The 26,668-nt window shown below is 43.0% G+C and overlaps 1 protein-coding gene across 33 annotated transcripts in view; it reads left to right on the forward strand.

The window, feature by feature from the left end:
• Positions 1-26,668, forward strand: part of DAB2IP (DAB2 interacting protein) — an 898,952-nt gene that overhangs the window by 777,229 nt on the left and 95,055 nt on the right. The gene's annotated exons all lie outside the window — the stretch shown is intronic.

Here is a 26,668-nt window from a genome sequence, read left to right on the forward strand (position 1 = left end):
GAAGCTTGAGTGTTCAAATTGGGGACACTCTGCTACAAAGTTCTATATAGCCAGGCGCCTGAGTATCTATCAAAATTGTTTACCTTATTCAAAACAAATCATCCATTACGCACTATATCTTTATTTGTTCCCCCCCCCCCCCCCCCCCGGAGTTTTCTATTTCTTGTAAACTGCATTGATCCGAGAGGTTTTGCAGTCTAGAAATGTAATATAATGAAACAGATGCCAGGCCATGGATGGAGAGAGGGAGAAGGAGGCACCACTACTGAGGTGTTTGGGGACTCAAGGGCTACTAGACTGGGTGGCCCTGAGGCAAGAATGGGTGATTAGTCCTGAACAGGCAATTTAGCCAGCCAGGAGCCAATTCCAGGTTAAATCTTGTTTTTATTATTTATGTATTTTATGACAGTTAAAACCTATATTATCTAGAAGAATGATGGCAGAAAAAGATCAAATTGCCCATCCAGTCTGCCCATCCGTAGCATCCACTATCTCCTCCTCTTCCTATAGGCTAAGGGGCACATAATTGAAAGAGAAATACGTCCACTTGGATGAACATTTCTCAAAAATGTCCAAGTGCCGATACTAAAAATGGGTTTTGGATGTATTTCCAAACGGCCTAGGCCTTTATAGTGCTGCTGAACGACCAAAGCTAAATGGGGCATTTTGGGAGGAGTGTCGAGGGTGGGAGTTGGGCGGGACGTGGGCTGGCTTACACTTAAACATGGTCTAAGTCACAAAAAAACTACCTAAAGTCACCAGATAAGCACTGCAAACACATAAAACAGACCTACACACACTACCCCAGTGATCACCAACCCCCTCTCGCCCCCATAAAAATATTAATCACACCTTTAAAATTCAGCCTCCAGACCATCATCACCTGGCCACCTGGCATAGGAAAGCCTAGTCGTCCAGCACAGAGGCAGCTTAGTTTGTCTTGGGTGTGGGTTAGGGGCCGATAGAGAGAAGGACCCATGCACATAAGTCCCTGTAATCACTGCATTGATACTTAAACGTGCACTCCCCTATACACCCCAAAACCCTTTTTTTACTGGCATATAAGTGGCTCCTGCAGCCATAAGGGCTATTGGGGTGATAAATAAGTGGGTCTAGGGGATTCTGGAGGTGGTTTGGTGGGCTCACCGTAACCTATAAGGGAGCTGTAGGGAGGAGAAGACATGGCACCCTTTTTGTGAAGTTCACAGCAGTGCCCTGTAAGGTAACCACTATTTAGGTGCCGTGTCTGGGTGTGCAGTCCATAACTTTGCAGACTCCTCCCACGTCCAACAGGGCTTGTTCTAGGCGTTTTGGACTTGGATGTTGGACAAAAATGTGCTATAAAGATGGACGATTTAGTGGCTTGGACAATAAGATTGGCAGGATGTATAATTAGACGATTTTCAAAACGAAAAAAAGTTGGACATATTTTTTGAAAAATGTGTCTTGAGCTGTTTTTTACTTTGGACGACTTGTGAGATGGACGTAAATGGACTTAGACATCCCTTTCGATTATGCCCCTCCACGGCTATTTATACCTGCATTGTGAGGTCATAGAGCATTATTGTTATAAGCAAAGGTGCTCATAATAATAAATAAATAAATAAACATTCACAAAGTGGCCTAAATACGTACTTGGATGATCAAAAAGACAGATCGTCCAAGTATCGATAATCAAAGCTGGTTTTAGACGTATCTAAAACCAGCTTATGCCTTTACCCTGCCTCTGAATGCCTAGAACGAAAAGAGGTGCTTTTAGATGAGGGGAAATGGTGGGAGGTGGGCCAACATAGGCTTAGTCGTACAGCAAGTATAACCAAAAGTCTAGGAGATCACCCAGTCGGAACTTATACGTTTTGACTTAGACCAAGTCAAAACAGGTATAAGCTCCAAATAGTGGCTGTTGAGCTGATCGCGGCTACCGCAATCAGCTCAGCAGACCACACCCTACCGCTAGTCATTTTTAGTTTTAAAATTTTGAGGACAGCAAAGATGGCCCTATTAGTATTTATCCTCAGTTTTGCAAAACTTTAGTGAACATAAAATCAGGTTTTTAAAGGCACAATGATTTATTTTAGGCGTTTCTATCACTAATGTTTTTATTAGGAGTTATTAGCTTTTAAAACCTAGTTCTGTATTCTATTTTTTAAGTTTATTGGTCAGGAAGGACAGAATAAACTTTTATTCAGGGCTAAGTGACCTTTGACCTGAACATGTTGCTTAAAAAGCTGTACTCAGGAGTAACTGGGCTGAGTCACAATTTTTCTGCCTGAGTGGTAAAACTGCTGCTGCTGTGAAACTGGAGAGAAGAAAGGGTGCTGTAAGTAATTATTTAACTTCCCCTTAATAAAAAATTTAAAAAAAGACGACTGTTAACTTTAAAAATGGTTTTAGTGGGTAATCAAATAGGTTTTCATTGTAGGCTAAGGTCACTATTTACTGTTTACATTATTTTTAGGTTGTTCTGTATAGTGAAGTGTTACTCATAGAGGTTATATCTACAGGTATGTATCCTTTTTGATGGTCTTTTATATTTAAGGAATGACAAGTGCTGATTTTATATCAAGTTTCAAGTTTAATAAATTATTTGATTAGATCGCAAAATCTCATTTCAATGCAATTTACATCAGATAAAATAATAAAATTCACAAATATCACATATGCTGCTGATTGACATTGAAACATTAGGGAAAAGGGCAACTTAAATTACAATATTAAAAAATAAAACAAAAAATAAAATCGGGTATAGGTTTAGTACACACAGGATGGGAGACACATACCCACATATTTCAGTAACCTCCTCATCATACCCTAAAATATAGTGAGACTAATCTATTAAAAAGCGTCTTTAAAAAGCCAGCTCTTTAGGAGACTTTTAAATTTGTTCAATTGTTTTTCTTCTCTTAAATTAAGTGGAAGTAAGTTCCAGATTTGGGGGGCCGAAACAGAAAAAATCATATCTCTCCTAGAGTATATAACTTTTAAAGAAGGAACTGTTAATAGGGCTTGTCTTCTGATCTTAAAGATTTTAATGGGGAGTATGGTATTAAATATCTTTCTAGAAATGCCGGAGCTTTATTTATTTATTTATTTAATTATTTATTTATCAAATGTATGTCACTTGGAGTACTGTGTTCAGTTTTGGAGACCACACTACCGAAAGGACGTGCTGAGGATTGAGTCGGTTCAGCGAACGGCCACCAGGATGGTCTTGGGGCTCAAGGATCTCACGTATGAAGAAAGATTAAAAAAATTGCGGCTGTACTCACTTGAGGAAAGAAGAGAACGGGGAGATATGATTGAAACATATAAGTACATCACGGGACGCATCGAGTCAGAAGATGATATCTTCTGGCTCATGGGACCCTCGACCACCAGAGGGCATCCGCTGAAAATCAGGGGAGGGAAGTTTCATGGCGACTCCAGGAAGTACTTCTTCACCGAAAGAGTAGTGGATCATTGGAACAGACTCCCACTCCAGGTGATAAAGGCCAGCAGCGTGATGGATTTTAAGAGAAAATGGGATACTCACATGGGATCTTTAAGGGAGTAAATTCAGGGGAGGGGATACTTGGAATGGGCAGACTTGGTGGGCTATAGCCCTTTTCTGTTGCTTTTTTCTATGTTTCTATTTTACTGAGAATATGCTCACTGTTTCATTGCTGTGTTCACTGTAGCATATGAACTTCTTTTTAATATTATTTTTTATGCTTAAGCGGGTCAGTCTTGTATGGAAATGCTCTTGATTCTATACAAAATGTATTTCACCGTTTACTGTATATATGTATGTGTCACTGCTGTACTCACTTTAGCATGTACAATAAGGTAAATGAGGAAGTCTGTGAGTATCTGAGCATTTACCTCACCAACCTGCAGTAGAAACCTCTACCACAGCTTTGTAAAAGCCTGCGCAAATTCGCTGAAAATGTATTAGCTGAAACTGAATAGGTGTGCACATTGCCTTGGCTTGAAGTGCAAGGACCTATGACATATAGGGCTCCTTTTACTAAGGTGCGTTAGCGTTTTTAGCGCACGCAGGAAATTACCGCATGCTACGCTTCTAGAACTAACGCCAGCTCAATGCTGGTGTTAAGGTCTAGCGGCAATGTAGCGCGCGCTATTCTAACGTTAAAGCCCTAACGCGGGTTAGTAAAGGCAGTCCCTAGTAAAGTTAAAATGGCATTAAAAATATGTAAATTCATAAAAATGCTTAACAAGAAACTGAAAGGAAGTCTTATGTCTGAGAAAAATATTATGCAAAAACTTTAGATTGATTTTTTTTTTTCCCTGAGTAGTATGAAACATGCTGCGGCTCTGCAGTTGTTTTCTCATATCAGCATGGAGGATCTAATTAAATGCACGAACATTAGGTACTGCAGCACGTCAAAACATCTTGCCCTTCTACCAGTCTGTAAAGCCTGAGCACTTAAAATTCTATATACTGGTACATCATTTTATTTATGTGCTACTTAATTTCACAAACTCGAAATTGTGAGCAACAGTCTGGATTCTTCTATATAACCCTTCATAAATGGTTGACCTGAACTATGGAGGAACAGCATTTGCAGACACTAAGAAACCCTGAAGAATTTAAAAAGCAGCAAAGCTTGATGTGTCCAGAATGAAACACAAACTTAAGATAACCTGTCAAAAAAATGCACTTGGCTGCTATAAGCACCTATTTGATGTGGCCAATGCTATATATGCAAATTCTGTGTAAGAAAACCAGCAATTTATCGCTCCCAAGGGTGGTATCAACTGAGACATTTAATTGCAAGTTGTCTAGTAGCTTGTCTCCATCCAAAGTACAGGTCAGTACTTTAATAGGTAATTTAAAGTAGCAATTCATCCCAGATGCTCACTGAAAACAGAGCAGAGGCCACAATGGATATGGTCATCGTCACGCTTTTTTTTTTCCATGCCATTCCCAGAAAACTGCCAGTAACAAAGCCATTAAAATCTGAAAGCCATTTTGAAACCTGTATAAAGCAATACTTTACTTCATTCTAGTTTTCACAGGACAAATGAAAACATTTAATAGGTAGGAAATGGGCATCTGAGTTGATAATGCCTACAGAAAGAGTGAATGGATTTGATACTTGAATATCCTGGAGGATTTTCAAGATAATCATTTGATATGTTGAATATTAATGGAGCAACTTAAAGAAAGCTGTGATGTCTATGTTATATCTGTAGTTTGGAGACCTCCCCACTTCTGTGGAAATGTTCACTTTCCAGTGTTTGAAATGTGTAATCTTGTGCCAACAACAAAATTATTAAAATGCAATTTGGAAAGGAGGACCTAAAGCTAGTTGGTTTCCCTCTACAGCTGATTCTTGGTTGGTGGTATGTGGTAACCACTACTGCTGCTATATATTTAATTTGGGCCTGCCAAATAGCAGGGTCTAAATTAAACTTATAGTTTATTCAGACAGTAGCTAAATATCACCACTGTTTGGATAATTTTGCAGCACCATCCTCGATCCACCTCTTCACTATAAAGATAGATTAGATTTTTGAACCAATATTATCCATATAGCAACCAAAAATCGATAGTGGCCACCAGTGAACATATAGCATTACTGTTCAGTTTCTAATCTTTGCTTTGTTTCGAAGGTAATTGGAAAAAGTGGCCTTCATTCAACTGAGTCAGTACATAAAAAAGAAATTTATCATTCACCCACGTCAATTGGGTTTTCGGCCTTCATTTAGTACTAAGACTATTCTTGCTTCTGTTCTCAGTGAAGTTCATTCCTACTTAGGTAAACATATAATCACCTTAGCAAGCTCACTGGAAATCCCCCACCCCCAAACTGCCTTTGATTCAGTCAATCACAATCTTTTGCTTTCACGGCTAGAGATAGGCCTAATACACACCATACTAGCTTGGTTCCATTTTTTCCTTAATGATTGTACTTTTTTATGTATCTTTGAATCAATCTACTTCCTCTAAAAAAAACTTTGTTGTGTGAAGTCTTGCAAGGATCCTTCCTCACATTGATACTGTTCAATATTTGTCTTAGACTATTTGCTACTGTTATTCACTTCAAATGTGCGTGTCTGGCCTACAAGATCCTACATGGCATCCTTCCTGCCGTTATCCCTCTATCCTGGAACTCCCCAACCCCTACTTCCTCCAGATCCTCCCAAATTTTTAAACTATCCTTCCCTTCCATAAAAGGTATTTCCCATGTAGGCAAACTTGGGTCATCCCTCCCCTTTAGAATCACTGAGATCTGGAATAACCTCCCCTCCCCTCTCCGAACCTCAAGCTCCCTCCAACTCTTCCGCAAACACCTAAAAACCTGGCTATTCTCAAAACTGTAACACTTCCCCCCTCTTAGGCCTCTCACCTTCCCCCTTTACACCTAACTCTTTAATCTCTCCACTGTAGTTCCTCTCTCATCTTTCTTCCTGTAAACCGTGCCGAGCTCCGCATTCGTGGAGATGGTGCGGTATATAAACCCAAGGTTTAGTTTAGTTTAGTTTAGTTATTCGGAATTGTAATAGTTCATTTCACATTTATGCCAATGATAGTCTTCTACTCTACCATTATTGATTTTCATTCCCTTGATCTATCCTTTCTGAAATTTTGTCATGACACAAACTTGGCTTACAGATCATCAGCTCAATCTTAATTGTGAAAAAACTGTAGCGTGTTGGCTTGCAGGTCATTTATCTCCACCTACAGATTCTCATACCTTGTAAGGAACTACCATCATTCTGGTGCCAAATGTTTGGTACTTAGATGTTGTTATTGATTCTCAGTTTACTTTTTCTGCTCAGATTTCCTCCCTATATAAAAGGTTTCTTTGTCCTAAATCAGTGTCTCGTAAACTTCCAGAAGCCACAGCACACTAAACCCTGTGCTGTGGCTGGAGGACATCTGGAAATGCATGGACGTCAACATGATGATGTCACATGCATACATGACATCATCACGTTGATGTCTGCGTATGCGAGACGGCCCTCCAGATGGGGCCCTGAGCTGCCTGTGTGTGTGTGTGTGTGGGAGGGGGGGTGCTACAAAAAGAGAGGCGCGTAGCGAAGGAGAGGTGCCAGGTTCAGCTGACTGCCTACAGAATGTGCCTCTTACCACGAGAGTCACAAACTGTAGGCAGTTAGCTGGCACTGGCGCTTCTCCTCCTTGCTGGCGTCTCACAGTACACAGTTTGCAATACACTGTCCTAAATGATGACAATCCCACACTGCTAATAATAGAGACAGGCAAACATGATGGCAGATAAAGGCCAAATGGCCCATCCAGTCTGCCCATCCGCAGCATCTACTATCTCCTCCTCTCCCTAAGAGATCCCAAGTGCCTGTTCCATGCTTTCGTGAATTAAAACCCAGTCTGTCTCCACCACCTCTACCAGAAGGCTATTCCACACATCTACCACCTTTTCTGTAAAAAAGGTATTTCCTTAGATTACTCCTGAGCCTATCACCTCTTAACTTCATCCTATGCCAGGTTTAGAACAAATGCTAGGAAGTTCTTTTTTACTCAGAGGGTGGTGGACACATGGAATGCGCTTCCGGAGGATGTGATAGGCCAGAACTCTGTACAGGGGTTCAAGGAGGGTTTAGATAGGTTCCTGGAGGATAGGGGGATTGAAGGGTACAGATATAACTTGAGGTAGGTTATAGAAGTGGACAGAAACCACTTCACAGGTCGCAGACCTGATGGGCCGCCGCGGGAGCGGACCGCTGGGCGAGATGGACCTCGGTCTGACCCAGTGGAGGCAACTTCTTATGTTCTTATGTTCTTATGCCCTCTCATTCCGGAGCATCCTTTCAAATGAAAAAGACGTGCCTCATGTGCATTTATGCTACAAACGCCTCTATCATGTCTCCCCTCTCCCAATATTTCTTTATATCCAGGGGTGATTCTCATGCTCATTGCATTATTATTAGTAGTGTGGGATTGCTATTAATTAGGAGATTCTTCTTTGTCCTAAGACAGCTTCACACAGTTCGATCCCTTCTTGATAAAAATTCATTCCGTTCACTGATTCAATGGACTATTGTAACATTGTACTGTATATCTCGGTGCCTCAAAATCATCATTTAAGAGGCTCCAAGCTTTGCAAAATACTGTTATTTAGCTTCTCTCTCACTCACATAAAATTGATCACACACATCACTCTGCTACTTAAGAAATATACTGTCTCCCTTTTCTCTATCGAACACAATTTAAAGCTCTCTTGCTTGCTTGTAAAGCTTTAAGTTATAGTTTCCCATCTTATTTATCCTCTTTGGTTATTCCCTGCCCTGCATTCTAATATCCTTTGATGACCATCTTCTAGTCCTCCAAGGATCTTACCTTGCTTAGCTTAGTGCTTTCTTTTTCGCGGCCCCTGCATTTTGGAATTCCATGCCTCTAAATCTATGCTCCGAACTATTTCATAATTAAAAACTTTAAAGCATATTGAAGACCTAGCTCTTTGAACAAGCTTTTACCTCTTGAACTGGGCTGTCAGGTTGTTGTATACTGGTCTCTAGCCCCTATGAAGTTGGTGATTATGGCCTGGATGCACTAAAGATACCGACTGGATCGCTGTTGGCCAATTCTCTGGCTGATTCTCCAGGAGCGATTGATGCGCTATCAAGTTTACATGCAAATAATTTGCAAGCAAACCTGACAGATCAATCACTCAGTGCAAAAACTGCCCCATAAAAAAAAAAAAAAAGAAAAAAGCCCCCCCTCCACGGCAGCAAAAATGGTATGCACCATGCTCCCACCCAGTTCTGCCCCCCCCCCAAACCACCGACTCTCCCAAGACAATTCCCTCCCCTTCCTGAATACAGAGGGAGGGGCCTAAGGCCTTTGGTCCCTCCCTGTGCATCACATGAGGCACCAGGGAGGGGAAGGCATGAAGCAGGAGCCTCAGAGTAGGCTTCCTGCTTCTAACTTTTTAAAAAGGTATGGAGAGGTTCGAGGGGTTGGGGGGATGGGGGGCATCTGGTGACAGGAAGGAGTGGGCTTCCCTCCTGCCATTTTTTGGGGTTCAGGGAGAACAGTGGCTCAGGGGTGCCTAGTGCAGGGTGGGCCATGGTGTGGGCGTGTTCTGCATGGCAGGCGGGAGTGGGCATCTCTCCTGCCAATTTCCTCTCATGCTGCATTTGTCGGGGGTCAACATTGGCAGTGGGGGATTTTTCATTTTTGTATGGGACAGATATTTTGCGTGTGTAACACATGTAAAATATCTGTGCTATTGAGAAAAATGGAAAAAAATAACCCCACAAAAAAACAAGGCAGACCTGTCAGTAACACAGTCTAGTAGACCTATTGGTTTTTCTGATCGCTAAAACTCCATTTTTTTAATATCCAAGCGATGTTAGTGCTACTATGTATGATCAAATCAGAAAATGGGTGATCGAGGGGAAAAACACACGGTGGGCTGTTTTGTGAATCAGGTCGGTAAAAGCGATCGTTGCTAAAGCTGTGAAAACAGGTTTAGTGACTATCGCTGACTTTAGTGCATCTAGCCTTATGTCTTTAACCAGTATGCTCTTTCCTGTTTTTTTAAATGGCGTTCTTTTCTGTAAAGCTTATTTTAGTTTTTTTGTGAACTGCTTTACCCTGCTCCCCACATAAAATGGTACGGAGGGACATTTTCAATATGACGTCTAAATCTGAGTTTAGACATTTTTGCGGAAAATGCACAACATCCAGTACCGAACATGCCCATTTTCAAAACCACAAAAGGTCTTTTTTTTTTTTTTTTTTCAGAAATGAATATATTTCTGATCTCTGTGTATATTCTCTGTACATCTTTCTTTTTGAACCATTTTTTGGGGGGAAAAACCACATCCAAATGAAAAACGCATAGAACAAGTCATTGGGATGTAGGAGGGGTCAACATTTGTACTATACTGGCCACAGAGACATCCCAGCAGAGTAGCAGGGCACCAAAAGGGGCACTGTAGTGAACTTCACATAAACGTCCCAGGTGCACATCTCACCATAACACCTTTATGGTATATGGTGAGCCCTCCAAAAAAATAAAAACACTGTGGAGAGACGATGTTCCTGAAATGGACTTTATTATTGAAAAATATATATCAAAGTCAACATAGCAATCCCCATAAAAACCTTTAAGGACCTAGTCCGCTGGGAGCATTGGAGCCCTCCAAAACCCACTGGACCCAACTGTGCACTGCACCAATAACCCTTATGCCTGCAAATGACACCTCACATGTGGGATTTGGGTAGAGTTTGTAAGGCTCACAGATTCCACCATAAGTATAGTTGTTAGAATGGAGTATGGGCCTGAGTCCCCATCTTTGTGGTTGACTACACTGTCCGCCAAGTTACTCCAGCAACCTGCTTGCTGCTATACAAGCCATAGCACAGGAATGTATAGGCGTTGGAACGGGGAGGCCCAAAGGGGCCATGGCCTCCCCCCAAATTGCCCCTCCTGTAGGTGATCCAGTGTTTGTGTGTGGGGGGAATCCCCCACTTCTTGTGAGGCTGGGAGCTTGCTCCCGGCCAGTGTGCCTCTCTAGCATACCCCTGCCTGCATCTACTCCTTCTCCCACTCCTCCTTCCTGTCTGCTCACCCACCTGCCACATTTAACTTTATAGAAAAGCGCTGCTCCGCACTGCCGCAGGCCTCGGCGACTTCTCTCCTTCAGTCCACCATCTCTGACAGCTTACTATTTCCGCTAGGGCTGGTCACAGTGGAGAGAAGACACCGAGGCCTGCGGAAGCGTGGCACAGCGCTTTTCTATGAAGTTAAACGTGGTGGGCGGGTGAGCAGATGGGAGGGAGGATGGGGTAGGAGTAGATGCATTACAGGAGTGCATTACAGAGTGACGACCAGCAGGCACGCTGGCCGATAACTAGGTATAGAAGGGAGGAGCATATGGACTGGGAGAAGGGAGAGATATGGACAGAGTAAGTAAGAGAGGGAGAGGAGGGATGAAAGGCGGGGGGAAGGGATAAATGGATGTGGAGGGGGCAAGATGGGGAGAGGGAGAGAGATTTGGTAAGGGGACAGAAGGGGGAGGGAGAGATATGGACAGAAAAGTAAGACATGAACATGAGGGAAGGCAGAGGGGGGAAGGGAGAAATGGATGTGGAGGGGGCAAGATGGGGAGAGGGAGAGATATGGACAGAGGAAGTAAGAGAGGGAGAGATGGACATGAGGGAAGGCCATACTCTGGCCATACTCTGCTGCTGCTGCCTGTGGCTTTATGAAAAAAGAAGTGCAGCTGTAAAGAATGAGGAGGAGACCTACTTGGATGTTTTAGAGCCAGTCAGAACACAGGTACACAATCTTGGGAGGGGGCATGAACTTGGGACACTGAAGGGAGGGAGGAAGAGAGGCACATTTGGGTCATAGGAGGGACAAATGAGAGAGGGGGCATGAATTTGGGACACAGAATGGAGAGAGGGGATGTGTTAGGACACAGAAGCGAGAGAGGAGGCACAAAGGATGGAGGGAGCACTAACTTGGGACACAGAAGGGAGGGAGGAAGGGGCATGAACTTGGGACATAAGAGGGAAGGTGGAGGGAATAGAAAGTGAGAATTGTTAAGCATGGGTGTGAGTGAGAGGGAAAGAGATGGTGTACATGGGGAAAGGAAGAAAGCGGAGAATTATTGGACATGGTGATGGGAGAGGAGTGAGGTAGAGAGAGATAAGAAGGAGAAATGTTGGATGTGGTTGTGGAGAGGAAATAAGTGGGTCAGATGGAAACGGATGCAAGATGGAGGAATATTGGACATGGTGGTGGAGTGAATGCAGGAAGAGATGTGGTATGGAGCTGGAGAGGGATGATAGAAGCAGAAATGTTGGACATGGGGCTGGTGGGCAGGGGCAAAAGATGCTGCACACAGTCTGGGGGATAAGAGAGGGAGAAATATTGGATGTGGCAGTAGAGGGGGTGAGAGAGAGGCACCCTGGATCCCACTCCCTTTGCAGCAAGGGAGGGAATGAGAGAGAGAGAGGAAGACGTTGCACATGGGGATGGAGGAGAGAGGAAGAAATGATGTGCAGTGGTAGGGAGTGGAAAAAGAGTGCACTTTCTGTAGTTTAATTTTGTGGTTACCATTGTGTATTATTAATAAGATTATATTGTGTGTATATGAAAAAGGAATGGAAGAAATGGCATTTACAATTAGTACTATTATTATGAGGGTGAGGTCTGGGGAGGAGCTTGGGCAGGTCTGGGGCAGGGTCTAGGGCGGAGCTTTCACCCCCACCCCCCAACAAAAAAGTGTTCCGCTGCCTATGCAGGAAGGTATGTACTACTTCATTTACATCTTTGGGAGGTGGGAGTGTGTGTGTTGGGGGGGTCATGATTACATTCATCCAGTAGTCATCTGGTCAGTTTGGGCACCTTTTTTGGCACTTATTAAAATAGGTCTAGCCCCAAACATCTAACTTGAGGCTTGGATGTATTGTTAAATATAGAGCAGAAAATCATCCAGGTCATAAGCTCACTCTAGTCCCACCCCCACCCCCACCATGCCTTTAACATGCTGCCTTTAAGTTGCCCCCTTGAAATTTAGATGAACTACTGATCAAAAGCATAGATATCCATCTAGAAAATCGGTTTCAAGAATAGCAAATTGAAAAGATTTGGCAAGAAAAATGTCCATCTGCTCCTTTGTCATTTTGGGGATGTTTTTCTCTTGAAAATGAGTCCCATAGTAAGTCAGGATGAAAGAAAATTGGAATTTTGGCTCACTAGTATTCAAGATACTACTGCTTATTTCTATAGTGCTACTAGATGTATGCAATGCTGTACACATACATAAGACAGTCTCTTTTATACAGAGCATACAATTTATTCAATACTATCATATAGGCCAAAAAGAGAATTAGAGAATTTTCGTTTATTGGAACAATAGAACATGGATATTGAATAGATGACTAAGGGGTTAAGACTTGAAAAGTTAAACTTGTAGGCTGGATTTGAATAAGGCCAGAGATGAGGCATGACATTTCAACTGAGGAAGTCTATTCCAGGCATCCAGCGCAGCAAGATGAACGAATTGGAGTTTGGAGATAGTGGTGGAGGAGAAGCGTATAGATAAGAGTGACTCAGCAGATGAACAGAGTTTCCTGGGAGGGGTATAGGGAGAGATAAGAGAAATTCTGAGGATCTAGCCAGTGAAATGACTTAAGGAGAGAGGATTTATGTGAATGTAGCAACACTGGTGCAAGTTTGGGACAACTAAAAGCTGAGCAATGTATGTAATCTGTACCAGTTGGAATGTTATGTTTATTGTTTTGCTCAATAAAAAATATTTGAATATAAGTTGTGTAGCAGAATTTTGAACAGATTGAAGGGGGAAAAGATGATATAATGGGAAACCTGTGAAGAGCAAGTTGTAGTAATCATAGCGGAGGTGATGGGAGTGTGGATAAGTATTTTGGTAGTATGCTCAGAAAGGGAAGGACAAATTTTGGTGGTAATATATAGAAAAGTAACAGGCTGTAGTAGTGAATTGGATATGTATAGAGAAGGAAAAATGGGAGTCCAAAATGACCCCAGGGTCATCAGCTGAGGAGATAGGGATGATGAGGGTGTTATTCACAGAAATAGAGAAGAGGAGAGGTAGTTTTATGGGGAAAAGATAAGAATCTCATTCTTGGTTATGTTTAGTTTCAGTTGGCAGTGGAACATCCAGGCAGCAATGTAAGACAAGCAGGCTGAAAATTGGGTATGGATTTCTAGGGAAACTTCTGGTGTGGAAAAGTAGATCTGGGGGGAGTCAGTGTAAAGAAAGACGAGGTACCAAGATATAGCCCTGAAGTACACTGATAATGGGATAGCAGTAGAGGAGGATCCACTAAACAGACAGTGCAGTGGGAGAGAGATGAAAAAAGCTAAGGCAAAATAGAGCCCTGAAATCTAAGTGAGGACAGTGTATCATGGAGTCGGTGATGATCAACAATATCAAAAGCAGCAGATAGGTCACGAATAAAGTGACCATTTATTTTTTATCAAAACGGGACATCTACTGATTTTCAGTCCCATTCCCAATCCCGCCCTAGCCACAACCCAGGCCCACCCCCAATTTCTTCCATTCATTTTTCATGTACATACAATATCTTATTAATTCATAATGGGAAGCATACAATTAAAAAAAAACAAAAAACACACTATATGCAGAAAAAATATTAATTATCATGTATATTCGGGGGTTTTTCAAAGAGGTCAAGACAGATGACTTTAAAATATGCAGTAACAACTATAGAAAAATAGACAAATATAGTGCAAAATATAGACAACAGATATAAATTCTCAAAACTGATACATTTTGATCACTAAATTGAAAATAAAATCATTTTCCTACCTTTATTGTCTGGTGAGTCTCTGGTTGCACTTACTTTCTTTATTTCTCTCTCCCTGCCTCCCCCCATGCTGATGACGACAATTTCTCCCTGCTTCCCTGCCGCTGACACAGCAACAGGTGAGGCGAGTGCAGCGACTATACAACAGCAGCCCAGAAACCTTCCCCCATGTCAATTCTGACGTCAGAGAGGAAGTTCCGGGCCAGCCAATTGCTGCCTGGCTGGCCCGGAACTTCTTCTCCGACGTCAGAATTGATTTCGGGGAAAAGGCTTCTGGGCCGGCCGTTGTGCAGTTGCTGCACTTGCCTCACCTGGCCCTGTTGCTGCATCGGCGGCGGGGAAGCAGGGAGAGAGCCCAGGCTCCACGATCGCCTGTCCCGTTGTCCCCACGCACAGCTTCAGGACGCTTTCTCTGAAAATGGGACATTTCGGCATCCCGAAGCTGTGCCTGGGGACAACGGGACAGGGGATCTAAAAATGGGACGGTCCAGTCTGTAGAATATAGAGGGCAAAAGCCAGATTGTACTGGATCAAGAATATCTTCCAAGAATATCTTCCTATAATTAGACTAATTGAGGCAGCGGCCTCAGGCAGCACTCCCCAGGAAGTGGCTTCTTGCCACGTTTCGCTCTCCTCTTCTGAATCCATCCCTCCCCCGGCATCTCTCCTTTAATCCCCTCCCTCCAAGTGGGCATCTCTCAACTACTTGGATCTTGTCAGTATGCTGTTTTTTGTTATTCCCAGCCACTTTAATCCCTAGTTGTAGCTCTGAGGAAGGAGGGTGAGGGGACTTTGGTGGGGCCAGGGGTCACCATCTCATTCCTCATCTCAGGCAGCAGATTGCCTTGATAGCATCTAACAGCATTTTCAAGTAACCTGGACAAGAACGAGAAGAACATGTGAAGATAGTTGGAAAAGCAGGTAGCTTGTTAATTCAGCAAAAAAAATTATTTAAATTACATCTTACAAATGCAACAATGTACCTATCAGCATTGACAAAAGTCTTTATTCATTCATCATACTGTATCTTAATGTGTTTTCTAGGAAACAGAGATTAAAAATGCTTCCTCTCTCTCTACTACTGCTCTGCTGACACGGGATCGCGTCAGAGGGAACGTGCTACCGAGGCTGGCGAGCGGCCTGCGAGATTCGCTAAAGCCGGCCACCATCGCAGGCTGCTCTTTACAGGAGGATCAGCAGCAACAGTGGCGGCGGCGGCGGCGAATGAGTGCCGAGGTGTGTTCCCTGCCGAGGACGCGGCAGGAAGAGAGCTTGCCTGTGCTTCCAGCGTGAGTGAGGGCGGGAGGAGGGGAGTGGTCAGAGTGATCATTGGCCGGGTTCTAAAATGGAACACGGCCACGGATCACACACCACGGCGGCAGTAATCACGCTTTTTTAAAAGCGCATGCGCCGCTAACCTTTTATTATATAGGATTTTATCCCTAAATCTTTCATTGTAACTCGCTTAGTGACCTTGATAAGCGATTTTACCAAATGTTAGTAAAACCTTGAAATTTGAAAACTTGAAACTATGGGCTCCTTTTATGAAGGTGCACTAGCGGTTTTAGCATACGCGCTAGACACTAACACCTCCATAGAGCTGGCATTAGTATTTTCCGTGTAATGTGGGGTTAGTGCATGCGGCATTGTAGTACGTGCTAAAAACACTAGTGCCCTAAGTGTTTCCTCCCTGGCTGATGATTGGCCGTGTCCTTTGGAGGCTGTCTGTCCTGAGGAGATTTGCAGAGTGGCCATGTGGTCTTCTCTGCATACTTCTCTGTTTGCCAAGTTCTTCAGAATGGATGTGGCGGCTAGACAGGACTCCGCTTTTGGATCCTCGATCTTAAGGGTCAGTGCTTTTTGGGGGACTGCTTTTGTACATCGCTACTGTCTAGAATGTCTCACCTATTGCACTGGAAAAAGAGATGATGTACTTTCCCTGGTAAGCTCTTTTCCAGTAGATAGGTGAGACATTCTAGACTCCCACCCTTTCATTACTGCACCTGCTTCAGTTTTCAGTTTGTTTATGCTTCTCCAAGCTGTTTTTTGGAAGCCTGTCAGCCCTGGGGGGCTGGGAAGAAGTTGTATATGTGTTTCCATTTATTGTGCAGTAGTTTCTGAGCTCCTTTGAAGCCTCTGTTATGTTATTGTTTGAGCAGAACAAATTATTTGTGCCTGTTGCTACAGTGCCTCTACTTCATATGTATTGGGTTGCTCTCCGTGCTTGGGTACTAACTGTAGAGGGAGCTAAACAGCCAGTGAAATACTATAGCGGCAGAGTGAAAAATCCAGAGTGGATAACTTCTGCACCATGTGGCTAAAGGGAAATAACCCTACTGTCTAGAATGTCTCACCTAGCTACTGGAAAAGAGCTTACCAGGGGAAGTACATCATCTCTTTTTGTTCTCATCTGAGCCCACATCACTTATTTCTCCTTCTGAGCATCAGGATAATGATCAGTTATGTTTCTACGGTTGCAAAGATAAATTGTTATGTGCCAGCTTTGAACCTGTCTATACTGTATATGTTTATATTTCTAAAATAAATGTTTATGTGCATAAAGAGCCATTTCTCCTGTATTTCAGAATAAGCTCTACAGTATGTCACTAGATTCAAAAATGTGTGGGATAAACACAAAGGATTTCTATATGGAAAGGGATTGGAATCAAAACAAAACTTAGTGGTTCCAGACAGTAACTCCAGTATCCAGGACATAAATCCAGTGCCGGACAGACTTCTATACTCTGTGCCCTGAAAATGGCAAGGACAGATCAAAATCAAGGATATGTTATATTTCATCATATACTATGAGTTTATCTTATTGGGCAGACTAGATGGACCATGCAGGTCTTTATCTGCCATCACCTACAGTGTTCCCTCTAAGCGGGCGGGTGTTGTGAGCAAACTTTTTTCACCGTGAGCCAAAAATATCGGGCGCCAGCAAGTTATGAGCCAACTCGCCCGATTCTCCTCTCGCCGCCCTGCCATCTGCCGTACGCCTCTTCCGATCGTGCGCTGTGACGAGAAACGTGTGCGCTGCGATGTAATATTTTGTACACCAGCGCACGCCAGCGCAGCTTAGCGGGAACACTGGTTCAAATGGTTTTATTTATTTCCCCAAATTTATTTTTGTTATACGCATTGAAAATATTTGATATTGCGTTTAAATCAAAATCTCAATAAACTTGAAACGAGTGCCCGTGAGATTGTGGGAGGGTTAAATACTCAAAACTTAGAAGTTTTTGCTACGCCAGCTTTCTGGTATCTTTACATACAGTGGCGTACCTAGCATATGTAACATCCGGGGCCCATCATTTTTTGGCACCCCCCCCATCTGTAAGAAAAACATGATTTTTAGTAACAAACCACACGTCACACATGAGTACCTAGGAAAAGGCAGCATCTTACATATTGCAGTGAGCAGTACATCAATACACCCATTGTAAAACTAAACAAGCCAGACCAGCACAGATCAATCCTACACCGTCAATCCTAACAGAAAACCATGTCTTTCGAACACACAGAACACAGAAAACACCTTCGCCTAGTAAGGAATATGTAATCACAAACTAACCCCTCCCTCTTTTACAAAACTGTAGTGTGGATTTTAGCTACGGAGGTAACAGCTCTGATGCTCATAAAATTCTGAGCATCAGAGCTGCTACCACCAAGGCTGGTGCTAAAAACGCTTCACAGTTTTGTAAAAGGGGGGATAAAATAAAAATACATAGACAAAGGTTAAATTGAACCAGCAAGAAGCTGGACTCTGCATACAATGCTTCACAGAAACAGTGACACATGTCTCCTAAAGCAATAAATAAATAGAAATTTTTTTCTACCTTTGTCTTCTGTGGTTTCTCCTTTCCTCATCTTCTTGTAACTCTCTTCCTTCCATCCACTGTCTGCCGTCTCTCTTCCCCTATATGGCATCTTCTCTCCTTTCCTTTTCTTCCATCTTTCGCTCCCCCTCCATGCTCTCACATCTCCCCCTTCCTTTTCCCTTAGACTGGCATACCTTCCTCCTACGCTCCAAGCCCTGGCATCTCCTTTAATTCCCTCCCTCATCTTCCTTCTCCCTCCAGCTGGGTACCGCAACACTCTTCCCTGCAGCTCTGCACTTCCCCACAATTGCCATGCTTCGGTTCCTCTTCTTCCTTCCTTCCTCCCCCCCCCCCCCGCGGGACCCTGCGGCACCATCAACTCTTACTCCCTCTAATGTCGGCCCTGCAGCTCCAGACTTCCTCGCACCTTCTCCCCTCCCCCTTTGGATCGCTATTATTTTAAATGTTATAGCCGCGGAGCTGTATCCATCAGTGGAGATGTCTAACCTCGGCCTGCCCCGGAACTCTTACTGCAACAGTGACTTCCTGTTCCTGCCTAGACGGGCGGCTGCTGCAGTAAGAGTTCCGGGGCAGGCCGAGGTTAGACATCTCCACTGATGGATACAGCTCCGCGGCTATAACATTTAAAATAATAGCGATCCAAAGGGGGAGGGGAGAAGGTGCGAGGAAGTCTGGAGCTGCAGGGCCGACATTAGAGGGAGTAAGAGTTGATGGTGCCGCAGGGTCCCGCGGGGGGGGGGGGGAGGAAGGAAGGAAGAAGAGGAACCGAAGCATGGCAATTGTGGGGAAGTGCAATCCCCCCAATGCGTCCCCTTACCTTACCGACGCGTGTGTGCGCTGTGAAGAGAAACTTTGCGCTGCGATGTAATATTTTGTGCGTGAGCGCAGGCCAACGCAGCTTAGCGGGAACACTGATCACCTATGTTAACTATGTTCTGCAATACTAGTAAGACTTGAGATGCACTGACCTACATGGCTTAATTCCTGCCTCTGTGGCATGACTAAAATGGTAAATTTAACATGGAGTTGCATTGTGCCTTGGGTTTTTGACCTGTTCCTGGGGTTATTTGGAGCGCTGATTCAGAAAATTGCATTGGATAGACTGCATCAGCTCTAGTTTCTTAGATATTGTTGAATTTATGGTTCTATTCCAATCAGTCACTCCACCAGGATGAAAGAAGAGTACAAGGCCATCTCTTTAGTCTTGGAAAGGATAAATTACCAAGAACATCATTGAGTGATTTGTGTAGACATGAAGATGGTTAAGTTTCTTCTTGGTCAACAAAGTAGCTACACAAAGTATCCTTGCTTTTTATGCCTTTGGGATAGTAGAATCAAACATGAACATTGGGGAGGGGGGGAAGATTGGCCTCCAAGGGAATATATCTTCTGTATCACAGAGTCCTGGATCAAAAAAGATGATTATTTTACACAAAACGAGATTTGCCCCCAGGGCTACCAAGGCCTCTTTTCTCCTAGACTAAACCGAAAAGGAGGCGGATTGACACTCCTCTACAAATCTTTCTTCAATGTTGAACTTCTCGAAAAAGGCAGCCACCACTCACTAGAATATATGCTAGCCTCAATCAATGATGAGCTCCATCTACACCCACTAGGTATCTTATTACTCTATCGCCCGCCCACCCCCTGGAGCAATTCCTCCGAACTTGTTTTCGAGACCATATCTAACGCATTCCTTAAGTTCCAAAGACTACTGATCATCGGAGATATCAATCTCCACCTTGATGACACCTCCAGCAAAGATGCATCCGATTTCAATAATTTCCTCATCTCTCTCGGCCTCTCCCCCCCTGCCCCCTCTCCAACCCATGAAAAAGGCCACACACTAGACCTCATCAGCTTCCTCGATCTCACGGATTACAAAACTTCAACCGATGACATCCGTTGGGACCACGTTCCCTGGTCCGACCACTACCTAGGAACCTTCTGTCTCCCCATCTTCATGTCTCACCTTGGAACCTCTCCTCAGCCCTCTAAGTCCATTACTTTCCGCAAGAAAATTTCAAGTGATCAGTTCTGGTCCAAATTTCTTGACACTCTCTCATCCAATCCTAAGCCATCAGATTCTGCAACCAACTGGCACAATTGGACCACTCTCTCAGAATCCACCTACCAATCTCTCGCCCCGCTGTCCACCAAAACCATCTCCTACTCCCGTAAGGCCCCCTGGTACCTCCCACAACACAGGATGCTAAAACAAAAATGTCGATCCCTGGAACGCATCTGGAAAAAATCTAAATCCCCCGCAGATAAACAAATCTGGAGAGTCAACATTAAACTCTACAACAATACACTCAAAAGAGCTAGGAAAAATTTCTATGGTGACAAGATCTCCAGTTCAAAAAACCAGAACAGTATGCTGTTCAATATCTGGCGCTCCTTAACTCCCAACACCAACCCTTCTATACCTCCCTCCTCCCCATCAGTGGACCTACTAGCAAACTTTTTCAATGAAAAGGTCACCGCCTTGAGAAGCTCCTTCCCTCCCGTAGTCTCCTACAATCCTCTGGTGCCCGCCTCCCCCGATCCTACTACAAAGGTCCCCACCCCCGTCCCAGTCAACAGATCCTGGACTACCTTTGAGCAAGTATCCGATTCGCAGGTCCTCAAACTCTGCCTGAAACTGAAATCCTGTAACTGCACCTTGGATCCATTCCCATCCTATCTATTTGAGAAAATACCCACACAGGCCATCTCTTCTCTCACCATACTCATAAATTCTGCCCTATCATCGGGCCTCTTCTCCCCTGAAATGGGACGCATTGCATTGACCCCTCTACTGAAGAAAGCTGACCTAGACCCCTCCTCCCCATCCAATTATCGCCCAATAGCAAACATTCCGCTCCTAACCAAATTGCTAGAGTCCATCGTCTCCTCCCAACTCTCAGCCTACCTGGAAAGATTCTCTGTCCTCCTACCCTATCAATACGGCTTCAGACCCAACTTCAGTACCGAAACCCTCCTGGCCTCCCTAATCTCGAAGATCCAACAATTTCACTCTCACAAAAAATTTGCCGTTCTCCTTCAATTCGACCTCTCTGCTGCCTTTGACGTTGTCCACCATGACATTCTAATCTTCCTACTCTCCGAGATAGGCATTAGTTCTACAGTCCTTGACTGGTTCTCGAACTTCTTACGTTCTCGCTCTTACACCGTCACCAAACATGGTTCCTCTTCCTCCCCATGGAAACCGATTTGTGGAGTCCCACAAGGCTCCCCCCTTTCTCCCATCCTCTTCAACATTTATATGTCCTCCCTGAATCTTCTCCACCTATCCCCCCTAGAAACACTCTACACTTACGCCGACGATATCCTGGTCCTCATCGAGACCGACGCGAACCTCACCAATCTCGCAGCTAACATTTCTTCTTGCATAACCAAACTTCAATCCTGGGCTCACACTGTACAAATGAAATTGAACGAGTCCAAAACTAAACTACTTTGGCTCGGCCCTAAACTTGATCAATTACCCACTTCCATCCCACTGCCCACAGGCTCCGCTCTACAGCTGGAATTCTCTAGCAAAGTTCTGGGCATCACCATAGATTCATCATTATCCTTCAACGACCACCTCAACTCCCTGATAAAAAAATGCTTTTGCAGCCTTCACATGCTGAGGAAAGTAAGATCCTGCATCCACCAAAAACACTTTGCCGTCCTCGTACAATCCATTATCCTCTCCAGATTGGATTATTGCAATTCCATTTACCTAAGCTTAACAAAGAAAAGCCTCCACAGACTCCAACTAATCCAGAACACCGCGGCCAAACTTATCTTCTCAAAAAGTAAATTTGACCATGTCACACCGCTCCTATCCAAACTCCACTGGCTTCCCGTTATTTCCAGGGTCTACTTTAAATGTGCCTGCCCAACCTTCAAGATCCTCCACGGTATCCTTCCTCCTTTTATCCCGCTATCCTGGAATTCCTCAAATCCAACCTCCACTAGATCCACTCAAAAATTAAAACTATCCTACCCCTCCTTAAAAGGCATCTCCCTTGTTGGTAAACTTGGCTCTTCCCTCCCTTTCAGAATCACTCAGCTCTGGAACAGTCTCCCTTCCCCTCTCCGCAATTTGAGCCCCCTTCTACCATTCCGTAAGCATCTGAAGACCTGGCTCTTCTCCAGAACGTAACCCCGTCCCGCTCCTGGCACTCTCACACCAACCTCTCTTCTCTCATACTTATATAATTCCACTGGAGTTCCGTTCCTTCCCTAACCATGTAAACCGTGTCGAGCTCCATCTGCGGAGATGATGCGGTATATAAACCCAAGATTTAGATTAGATTAGATTAGATATGGTGGTTAGAGAACAAAATATAATCAATGGGATAGATAGCATGAGATAGAATCACACTGCTACCACTACATATGAAGCTAGGCCTGATGAAACAATTTGTAAAGGCTTTGAATAAAGACGGTTCGTACATTGAATACGTGCGCATATGTTACCTGGACTTACCATGGAAAAACTGAAGGCAGGAATTTTTGATGGTCCACAGATCACACAACTTATAAATGACCCACATTTCATAGCACAATGAATGAAGTTGTATCATGTGCCTGGTCTTCATTTGTTCTTGTGAAAAACTTTCTTGTCAACATGAAGGCAGACAACTACACACAATTAGTAGAGGATATGCTCTTTCATTTCAACAGGCTTGGCTGTAATATGAGTGTTAAAGTCCATTATCTGCACAGTCACATAGATCACTTTCCAGAAAACCTTGGTGACTTAAGCGAAGAGCAAGGTGAAGGATTTCACCAAGACATAAAACAATGGAAGCCAGATACCAAGGAAGATAGGATACACACATGATGGCAAACTATTGTTGGAATTTTATGCGGGATTGTCCTGGAAAATCCCACTCTTGGAAGTCATACAAAAGGAGCTTGTGTGGCAAATGACTGGAAAGTTTATATCTGATTTAAGATTGTTTGTCTTTACTCTGTATGTCCTTAAATCAAGAACATACAGAGTAAAGACAAACGATCTTAAATCGGACCCCTGGTCTAACCCCTGTGGCGTTCCCCAAGGGTTACCACTATCTCCAATGCTCTTCAACCTCTTTATATCCTCCCTTGGGTCCAGTCTAGATAATCTAGACGTAACATCATTCAGCTACGCAGATGACATCACCATTCTCTTCCCCTTCAACTCACCAGCCCCCACTTCAACAGAAAAACTGAAAAAAAACACTAGAAGCAGTGGAAAAATGGATGAGAGACCACAAATTAAAGCTGAACTCATACAAAACAAAATCTCTACTGCTTGAAAAGGACAAAACCCCATCCATAACAGAATTAGAAATAAACGCCACCAAATACCCAATATAGTCTGCCCTAAAACTCATCGGAGTGATGATAGATAGATGCTGCACCATGCAAGTCCAAATCAATAAGACCATCCAGAAAGCCTTTATAGTCATGCACAATCTGCGAAAAATAAGAAAATTCTTTGACAAAGAGCAATATAGACTCATAGTCCAATCCCTAGTCCATGGACTATTGGACTACTGCAACATCCTCTACCTGCCATGTCCTGCAAACATGATAAAACAATTACAGATAGTACAAAACACAGCCCTCAGACTGATCTATTCACTGAACAAATATGACTACATCACCACCGCATAGCTAGACTCACAATGGCTACCTATAGAAGCACGAATACTATTCAGATTCTACTGTCTATTATTCAAAGTAATGAATGATACTGCCCCCACATATTTAAACAATCACCTAAACTGGAACAAAACAACCAGACAAAGGAGAACTCAGACCCCATTTACCCCCCCCCCATTCAAAGGTACACAGCGCAAGAAGATGTATGACAACCTACTAGCAACGCAAGCAGCGAAACTTGATCACCCCATCTCCAACATGCTGACAAGAACGACCGACTTCAAATCATTTCAAAAAGAAATCAAAACCCTGTTATTCAAAAAATTTATCAAGAAATCATAACACATTTCCATGTCTATCCCCACTCTTGTAAATTTCCCTTCAAAGTTTCGACCATGTAAACAGCACTCTAATTTGTAATTTTCCTGGAAATGTCCAGTTATCTTCTTTTGTAATCCGCCTAGAACTGCAAGGTACTGACGGAATAGAAGTCACTAATGTAATGTAATGGTATGAAATAAGTAGATTTTCATGTTGTACACTTTTCTTTTAATTCCTGATTTTAATATCCTGATTTTTTAATGAGCAAGCAGAGTGAAGAGTTGTAAAAGGCACTTGTTCTGTATCTCAAAAACTAGAGCTGACATCTCATCCTGATTCCTTTGTTGTGCCTTGTGTGTGAGGAGAAAACTGATGCCATTTTTGGAATCAGCAGGTCAAATATACCCAGAAATAGGTCTAACATTTGAGGCATCAAAATGAGTGTTGACCGTTGTAATTTGAGGTTAAGTTGAAAAATGGCAGGGGTTTTTAGCACATCGACATAGGTTGATGCAACTTAGGGAGGTTCTTTGGTGGTCTGAGAAACTTAAGCACACACCCTTGATGTGCTTTACCTTTCAGGCATAAAAAGGGTGGTGGATTCATTTTTTTATTTACTTATGTTTTTATTGTGCTTATTTTCTCAGATAGTTGACTTTAAAGGAAGTAAGAGGGTGAACACACAGAATATTTACTTTTCTGGGCAGTGATGCTGAATGCTAAGGATTACTATTAGAGAGAGCTTTTGTGTGGGAGTAGAAAATGGACTGATTAAAAGGCATAGTAACACATTTATTTATTGTGAAATGTTTATTAGAAAATTAAAGATTCCATTTCATTACAGTCCCCTTTTTAACAATCTTGTGCTACAGAAAACTAAAATCAAGTTCTCAAAATGGCAGAAATAGCTGTAAAATGTGACAATTATTTGCCCATCTCTAGATAAAAATGTGGCTAAATTATCTTTCAAGTTACCACTGACAGCAAGGTTTTGGTAACACTGCATCTGAAGCTTGATGGTTATATGAATTAACTGTTGATGATGATGAGTGGCCAAATATATTTTGTATGGACACTGCATGTCACGTGGCTATTATATTTCTGCCACACTGATTATGCACTTAAGGTTTGTTTGGCCATTGTTACACCAATCATATAAATACAGATTATGGCAGATAAGTATGATCTTGTGACTCCTCTTTATGTTGCTCTTCATAGGCTTCCTGTTAGAGCACAAATAGTTTTTAAATTATGCTGTTTATCTTTTAAGATTTTGGAGGGCATTGGCCCAGTTGATCCAATATTTACTGTATAATTGTTAGGAACTCATAAGCATGCTTGCAATTATTCTGCTGTGCAATATCCTGTTCTTAAGAGGGTAAAGATGTTATCTTTACAGTACTCCCCCAATATTTGCGAGGGTTCTGTTCCAGGAACCCCCGCGAATCTTGAAAAACCACGAATACAGTTTTTCACAGGGGAGACTGAAGAGAGCAGCAGGAGAGCAGCCGGAGCACCGCGAGTGCAGGAAATCACTCGCAGTATGCTCCGACTGCCTCTTCCTGCACTAAGTCGGGCCTTATCCAATCAGGAGCTGCATGTCAAAGCAGCTCCTGATTGGATAAGGCCTGACTTAGTGCAGGAAGAGGCGATCGGAGCATACTGCAAGTGATTTACTGCACTCGCAGCACTCCAGCTGTTCTCTCCTGCTGCCCTCTCCTTGTTGGCGGTTTGCGGTCGGAAAATACCACGAATGACCGGGACCTTGAACAGCCAACCGCGAACGACCAGGGGAACACTGTATATGAAAAGTCTTTTAAATATCAGCTGGTCAAAAATTGGAATACATTACTGGTGAATATTCAGATGTGTTCAAATTATTTTCAGTTCTAGATATTGAAACATTTGTTGTTTTCTACATTTGTAGTATGATCCTTATTTGTGATAGTTTTTTGATTTTATGATTTTTTTGGGTCAATCTGTTATTAGAAGGGATCATTATGAGCCAGGTTTGCCAAACATACAATTGCTCTAGATCAGGCATAGGCAATTCCGGTCCTCGAGAGCCACAGGCAGGTCAGGTTTTCAGGATATCCATAATGAATATATAATAATAATTATTATTATTTTATTTTGTGTATACCACCCAACCAGTAATTCTGAGCAGTTAACATCAAGAGGACTGTAACATTTAAGTGAAAAAAATACAAAATCAGCAAAATACAACAATAAAATCAGCGTACAAATCTTTCAAACATATAGGTTTTCCTCAACTTTTTAAATAGATAATAAGACTGTGTTTGAATAATCAAAGAACTCATCCAAGAGATGGATTTGCATGTACTGCCTCCTTGAGATGCAAATCTGTCTCATGCATGTTTATTGTGGATATCCTGAAAACCTGACCTGCCTGTGGCTCTCGAGGACTGGAATTGCCTTCCCCTGATCTAGATCATTGCTCATCTCTCCCAATACTGGAGGATTGCCAAGTCAGATTTTCAGGATATCCCTAATAAATATGCATGAGAAAGATTTGCATGCCTATTAC

This window comes from Geotrypetes seraphini, chromosome 10 (assembly GCF_902459505.1).
Source record: "Geotrypetes seraphini chromosome 10, aGeoSer1.1, whole genome shotgun sequence".
NCBI classification, from domain to species: Eukaryota; Metazoa; Chordata; class Amphibia; order Gymnophiona; family Dermophiidae; genus Geotrypetes; species Geotrypetes seraphini.